We start from the raw sequence: 8,235 nt of genomic DNA on the forward strand, positions 1-8,235 counted from the left end.
GATTTGGGAACATTCCAGGGAGAGAGAGGGTGTGCCCAGGGAAAAGAAGGGAGTGGGAAAAGACATGGGCATGCTCCATAGAGAGAGATGCACTTGGTCCTTGTACCAAGGGCTTTTATCTGGCAGTCTCAAGGGGGAATTCCAATAGAATATTCATCAGCTTTCCAGGTGTACCTCCTTGTGGTCTCCACTGATTGGTCAGTGCCAGAGTATCACTCTGTTTGATTTTGTTGCTTCTCTGGGCCTGGAGCTAAAACACAAATGAAGCCAGATGTCATCTTCCAGAGGTCAATGCTTAATGAAGTGGTCATGCAAGGGCTTGTAGTTTTGCCCATTGCTAAGCACTCAGGGTTCAACACCTGGCCTATCCTTCCTACTTTGCTCATGCCTATCCACATGCCTACAAGAGAAGGAAGAGATCATAATGAGAAACATGACAAACAATCACTTGGGACATTAGGCTGGTTAAATCAGTTAAAGATTAATAACAGGGCCAGGGTCCCTTGGCTTCACCCTTTGCACGGAACTCTAAGCTGTTTTACTCAAGAGTAGGTAAAATGATCAGGGAATAGAAAAGAGAAATTTCCAGAGCTGAGATGGGAATTCCTGAACTGTGGCACAAGAACCTACTGGTGAGCCTGGCCAGTGTGGCTCAGTCGGTTGGAGTGTTGTCCGATAACTAAAATGTTGTGCGTTTGATTCCTGGTCAGGGCACATACCTAGGTTGTGGGTTCCTTGGTCCTGGTATGGTCTGGGCACATACAGGAGGCAACCAACTGATGTTTCTCTCTCACATCAGTGTTTTTCTCTTTCCTTTTCTCTCTCTCTAAAAGCAATGAAAATATGTCTTTGGGTGAGGATAAAAAAAATTTAAAGAACTTATTGGTGAAGCTCTGACTCAGGCTACATTAGATTAAAGAATATGGAAATATAAAGATTGATAAGATTAGGAAAATTGGAATGTTTAAATGGGCTTTATGTTAAAGTTACATGGACTTTAATTAATTACATTTCTCACCTGATTGTATTATGGAAATAGACATTGTGTCTCACTGAGGAACTGGGACATGAAGGTTCTCGGTTCTTTCTTTTGGCTATCAGAGAAAAAAAGCCTAGAAGGTCTTTACACCCTCTTGTGTCCAAGGAATTGTTTAATAGTGCCAGAAATACCTACTGTTTGTACCAGCTGAAACCTGACAAGATATTCAAAAGGATTTAATAATGTTTTTATCAGAAATGGGCCAAATTAAAAACTACTATTAGAGCCTAAAAATAAAGTACCCAGAGGGGGAAAAAAATTCTAAAAATGGGTCGATGGATTTGTCAGTCCTTTGCCAATATTTAGGTGGCAATTCAGTTCTTGAGTATTAAAAACAACTGTACTTCTTTTAGGAATGAGGTCTTTACAAGGCCCGATGTGGGGCTCCAGAAACAACTCAAAGCCCACCAAATATTTTTACTTTCCCCAAACCTCCACTATTCATCTCAAAAGTCTTATAATTGATTGGCTTTATGAAATCAAAGTCCTTCTAGGAGAAGCTTGCATTTTTTCCCTGTATCTTTGAAAAGTAAATACCTGGTCTTCTGCAAGAACTCTTATCTGGGCCATGTTTTAAAAGGCAAGTGTCATTGAGGTAATTTTTATTAAAAAAAACCGTACACACACACAAAAAAACAGTCATCTGAGCAGATTAGTTTAACTTATTTCAGCTCTTCCTTTCTAAATTAGTTTTGCTTTATGGGGCCTATGTCATGGCTACAAGATCTCTGTATTTGTCTGTCTGTATGTTCATGCATGTTGTATTGTTAGCAGTGAAATGGCACCCGAGTGCTACTAGCGATTGGACTTTGGTTCAGCAACCTTGGTACTTGAGTTCTAAGAAAGAATTCAAAGGCAAGACTCAAATACAAGCATAAGCTTATTTAGTCACAAAGGTTGAAGAAGTGAGCCACGGGATAAGTCAGCCAGCTGGGCTGTCTGGGCTCAGGAAACAAGTTACAGAGGCAAACGAAGGGCCCTTGGAATGTGGGAGAAAGAAAGCAAGGATATATACACATGGGGAAAGGAGAGGGGGAAAGTCCCAGGCATGCTCCGGAGAGAGAGTGCACCTAAGAAAGGGGTAGGAAAAGGCACAGGCTTGTGATCATGAGAGTGAGAGAGAGAACACGAGAGAGAGACAGAAAACGAGTGCTGGGTCCTTCATCCTGAGGGTTTTTATCTGCTCTCTTCAGGCAGGGATCTTAGGGCAGGTCCCAGAGGAGGATCTCAAGAGAATATTTATCAGCCTTCCATGCATGTCCTTTCAAGGTCATGGTCTCCACTGATTACTTTGAGCCAGGGCAGGGAGTCATTAGCCATCACAGCTGGTCCTGATGTCAGCTGTGGCATCACCCCACCTGACCTTTCTGCTTTCCTGGGTCTGGGACTGAAACACAACTGAGGCCTAGCTGTTAGCTATAGTTTGACCAAAACTCTGTTTCTGTGGTCAACAGACCTGAGGCTTTGTTCATAAGATTATTTGATACTGGTCAGCACCTTGTTTTCTTGAGGGCTTAATGCTTAAGGGAATGGTTGTGTTGTGCAAGGGCTTATATGGGAGTCATATGAGGCTATTCTCTGTCCCTCTTGTTTCTCCTCTAAAGGGGGTCTACCACATGAGTAGCAACACACTAGGGGAGAAAAGGTCAGGGGAGGGTCCAAACTGCATGACCAACAATATGAACGGTCAGTGGGTCTAAAGTGCATAACCAGAGACATGCTAGCGGTGAAAAGATCACCCTGGGGGCGAGGTCCTTGTTTTTTCCAGTTTTGCTGGCTGCTAGGTACCCAAGGCTTTCTACCCTGGTGACATTTTGTACATGGTCCTCTGTTCCTACTTTGCCCATGCCTGTCTAATTCCCTACTACAGTATTTTTTACCTCTGGATAACACTGTTAATTTTTTTAAAAAGGACCTCTAAAATTTGTCTTAAACAAATGAGTGCTTTATGAGGATTAGCAAAAATATAATAGACCCTAATCCAAATGCTTTTCAAAATCATGTGATCTGGGAAAAGATTTGATATTAAAGCTGGTTTGTATTTGGTTTGGATAAATGTGCATATATTTAAATAATCAACTTAAATAATACTTTTATTCTAAACTGATTTATTAGTGAAATAATTTCATGTTATATCTCTTGTAAATTTGTCAGCAAGAAAGTTGGTATAATGAAATTTTCATAAGTAATATAAACTTAGTTGTTAGGAGTGAGTAAAATAAATGTAAATAGGATAAAAAGGTTTTTTTTTGGGTTAACTCTAACAATAATTATTTTGTAATTAAGTAGTTTTATAAATCTCTTTGGTAACTTGAAACTTTAACATTTTGCTAGCTAAATTAAGTAATTAATATTTATTAAATGTCCAGACTATTTCCAAATAAGATAAAATGATGAAACATTAATTACTGAACATAGGTAATGAGCAAATATATATACATTTTTAGAGATTATTAAATGTGCTAAAAAATGTACCAATCTAAATAATACTAATTGCTTACTTTTTAGTTGTCACTAGAAAGTGAGGTTCCTGAGTTAAAATTTCTTGTTAAGATAGAAAGAAACTGTATGTTTTTATTAATAGATGGTATTATCCTAAAATAAGACTAGTTATTTCTGAATGAGTAAGAAGAGGCACAAGGAGGCACACCAAGAGACTAAGAAGGTTGTAGAAAATCTGTAAAAAAAAAAAAAAATCTTGAAGAGAATTTATATGTGGTTAAACTGAGTAAGATTGAAATTTAATTAAGCAAATGAATTTAGATAACAAAAGTAAATGCAGAATAACAGTTTTGTTTTTTTTTTTACTTTATTAAAAAAGAAGTTTTTAAAATATATTTATTCTATCCCAAATAAGGTTTCATAGAAGTTTTTCTACCTAGAAAGCAGAGATTCTATGTTTTATTAAAAGTTTTCTATTGTTTTAATTAGATCCTTGATTACTTAAGAACACAATTTTCTAAATCCTAAAAACTGAAGTTTTGCTAACCTGCAGTTTTATTTGATACATTATTATTGTCACTTTGGATAAATGAGTAATTTAACATTGTTTAATGATGATATATAATCTTTTTGGTCAGATGTGTTTGACAATTTCCCAGGTTCGAATTTTAACAGGAGACTTTTTTCTTAATCTAGAAATAGCTTCAGGTTGTTTCAATAGGCCCCTGGAACACCTCAAGGAGTGCTTTTTTCTCTACTTGCAAGGGAGAGGTTTTGAACTAATTAGGTCTATTTGATATTCTTGAATTGCACAGGAAGCTTTGTCATCTACGAAAATAGTTGTGTTGTATTTGTATGTATATATTCTTATTATTTAATGAATATTATACAGGATGGAGCAAAAGTAGGTTTACAGTTGTGAGTACACAAAATAGTTTATTCTTGTATTATTATTTATTAATTATTGTATTTTCCATACAAACAACTGTAAATCTACTTTTGTTCTATCCTGTATATTGGGGATTATATAAAAACCTGCGGGAGTCTACAAAGTTCTGAATCAATACTCATTTGTAATTCTTGTTATCTTAAAATGTTATGTTATAGAAAAGCAAAGTTCTTTGTCAATTACATTAAAATCAGATCTATAACCATTTCATTTTAAGTTTCATCATTTACAGGCATTGTTTTACTATGATACTTTGGCAAGCATGTTTCACCTTTGGAAAGATCCTTGAAAAGGGCTTTGACTGTTTCTAAAAGAGTGTTCTGAAACCAAATTTTCAGATCATACCTTTAAACTAAATAAAGATTTACAAAGCTCTGAGGTATTCCTCAAGACAGACAAGAATTATAAGGAACTAGATGAATTTAAGATAATAACTTTTATTACTTTTTATTGGAAATATTGCTAATTTTTGAATCTTTTTTCCCCAAATATGAGAAAACTTATTTGTTCTTAAACTACCTAGACTTAGAGCAATTTGGTAAATTGTACCTTTTGTAAGCAATATTGAATCATTTATATTTTTTTCCCTGCTTGATCCCTGTAGAAGTTTGGAGACTCTGAATGAATGAGTATTATTATTTACAGGGCAATGTGGTTGTTTGCATAAATTTGATGGGAATATGTTCTTTTTATAACAGGACACAATAGGAAATTGGTTTATTACCAAGAAGTGGACTGAAATGGTCCATTTGAGAGAGACATCATAGTCTCTGGATGTCATCAAAAAGCTTTAAGGAATTAAGAATGACTTTGGAGACCAATCAAAGCCCTTTGGAGAAATAACCTGATATCTTATTTACATGGGTCACCGTTGTCGTTCCAGGTGAAAAAACAAAGGTGACTTTCCTGGGAGATGGAAAACAAAAAACCTCAAGACATTTGAGGGAACTTCAGGAACCTGAGGAATTCATCCAAATCAATTAGTATTACACACAAATGCTAATGACAACTATGCAGCTTGGCTTCTCAGAGAGGCTAATTAAAGTTGAATCTGGAGATTTCTAATGTAATTTCAGCAAAGCAGATTTAAAAGAACCTATATAATCAAATACTATTTTTGTTGTACCTATGCAAATAACAGCCAAATTTATTGAAATGACTTATACAATAAATTAGTCTTAACTTGGCTATGTTTAATAAAATGAGGGTGATTTTAGAGAGAAAAATTGTTTAAAAAAGAAACCATGATGTTCAATTGTGGATATGAGATTCTTTAGATTAATTGTCTTTAGAATCTTATTTTTCACCTGTGGACTGAACTGAATCCTGGACTTTCCTAATGAAACTGGCTGCAACCCTATGAACTAGTATTTTATTTTTCTCTTGTTTTTTTGCCTTGGGATTATTGAGAACTAAAACTGTTGTTTTTTGTTGTTGTTGTTGCTGTTGTAGCTTTGTAATTGCAGACCCCAGATAAATGACATAGTGTGAACAAAGAAATTATCATAACAGTTCATGCTTGGATGATTTAGGTGACCGATGCTGTGTAAACCACACAATGAGAGATGGCTTGAACTTGTGTCAGAATGTTCATCGAGGACATTTAGACTGTGGTCCAGGGGAACCTGTCGGATTGACACTGCTTGCCTTCATTCCTGCAAAAATGAAAGTCTGAGCCTTTCATCTAAAGGTCTTCTGGAATGGTAGTGTTAAAGACTCAGAGACTAACTCTGGTTTGCTCTGATTATTATTTAGGGAACAGGTAACCTGGCCTACTGCTGCTTCTATAATTGCTGTCGTTCCTCCTTGTAAATCAAACCCTTGGAATTACTCCTTTAAGGCTCAGGGACCACCGAGGAAGAAATAGGTGTGTGAGATTGTAAGAGCCAGATAATAGGGGCACGATAGGCAGACAAATTTGTCTCCATCTTATGAGCTAATCCTCCCTTGTGATTGAATCTGGACCCAGTTGCCCTATATTCCTCAAGACTAAGGAATGATCAAAAGAAAGGGGAGAAACTGTAACAATTTCTTTAGTATGATCTTTTCTCCTTTCATTTTCTTTGATTCAAACTGGCCTCATCTAGCATGCCAACTCGTCTGCCTCTCTCCTGTGCATGTACACTCCCTTCATCATTAAGCCCTCAGGACAATGAGGTTCTGATCAGCATCAAATGTTCATAGGAACAAAGCGTCAGTTTTATTAACCACAGAGACAGAGTTTCAACCAAACTGGAGAGAACATCTAAGTCTCAGTTATATTTCAGCTCCAGGCCCAGAAAAGCAGCGAAACAAGATGAAGGGGTACCATGTCTGACATCAGGACCAGGTGCACTGATCAACTATCCCCTTCCCTAGTGCCACCCAATCAGTAGACACCACAACCCTAACTCCCTTAGTCACCATGATTAATAATCTTTGTCCTGTATAACCCATCTCCTGGAAGCCATCAGGGAGCCAGGTATTTGCGCATTTGCTCAACTGTCTCCATGTGTGGCCTGCTCCCTAAGGGAAACTCTTGCTTTCTTTGCTGCAAACTCCTGTTTGTGTATTAGTGGACTCTGATGCACACAGACAAATAGACCCCTTTAGTTCAGTAACAAGTCTAAGATCACTCTCTGGTCACTCTGGTCACCAGCCCTACCATACCATCTCACTCTCTTTTATCACAAGTACAATAATTCTTTAACTACACTGGGCTCTTCAATCGATTGTTCCTACTTTTTCTCACTATTCATCTCCCCACATGTCATCATAGTCTTCTGTATCCAGCCTAGACACGTCCCTGCGGTTAGCCAAATTGTGATGTTAAGGGCACAGTCCTCCGGACTGCCAGGTCTGTCCGAGACTCTGGCATCAACCACAAGTATGGGCATCTGAAACAACAGAAATTTATTGTTTCACAACTACGGAGGCCAGAAGTCCAAGATAAAGGTGTTGGGAGAGTTGGGTCATTCTGCAGGCTATGTGGGAGGATGTGTTGCAGGTCTCTGCCCTAGCTTCCAGTGTTTTGCTGGTAATTTTTAACATTACTCTGCCTTTATCTTCATATGGCATTCTCCCTTTTGTGTGTCTGTGTCCAAATTTCCTTTTTTAATATGGACACCAGTCATGCTGGATTAGGATCCTAACCTATTCCAGTATAACCTTACCTTAACTAATTACATTGGTAATGACCTGATTCCCAAATGAGGGGTAGGCGGTTAAGACTTAAACATATAAATTTTGGGCTGATACAATATAAACCATAACAGAGAACTTTCTAAAACCATCAGAATTTGATAATTTGCTAGTAAGACTTGCAAAACTCACTAAAAGCTATTATGTTCACGGTTATGTTTACTGTGAGGAAAGGTATATTAAAATTAGCTAGGGGAGGAGACTTACAGTTTAGAGTATAAAAAAGTTCCAAACACAAATTTTTTTTTTTCAGGATGGGTTATGTTCTCAGCACTGGTGCATGACAATACATACTAAGTATTTCCAATGCAAGATGTTCATCCAAGCTTTGGTGTTTAGAGTTTTTATTATAGCTTTATTCTGTAGGAAATATTAGTCGATTGCCCCTGTAGTTAAACTGTGCCTAGACGTTAACTGATACCATGTGACTCGAAGAACCTGCTCTCTAAACATAGTTGGTTTTTCTGCAGTGGCCAACCCCCACTGCTGTATGTGGCCAGTCCCACCCTGAGCCATCTTGTTTCCATAAACTATTAGGTGTGGTCAGAGGTCCCACTATGAATAACAAAAGACGTTTATCACTAAGGAGGGTTCCAAGGGTTTAGAGATTACTTCACAGCTGCCA

This window comes from Pteronotus mesoamericanus, unplaced genomic scaffold, assembly GCF_021234165.1.
Source record: "Pteronotus mesoamericanus isolate MK-2021 breed Mesoamerican mustached bat unplaced genomic scaffold, CSHL_Meso_final scaffold_651, whole genome shotgun sequence".
Classification (NCBI taxonomy): Eukaryota; Metazoa; Chordata; class Mammalia; order Chiroptera; family Mormoopidae; genus Pteronotus; species Pteronotus mesoamericanus.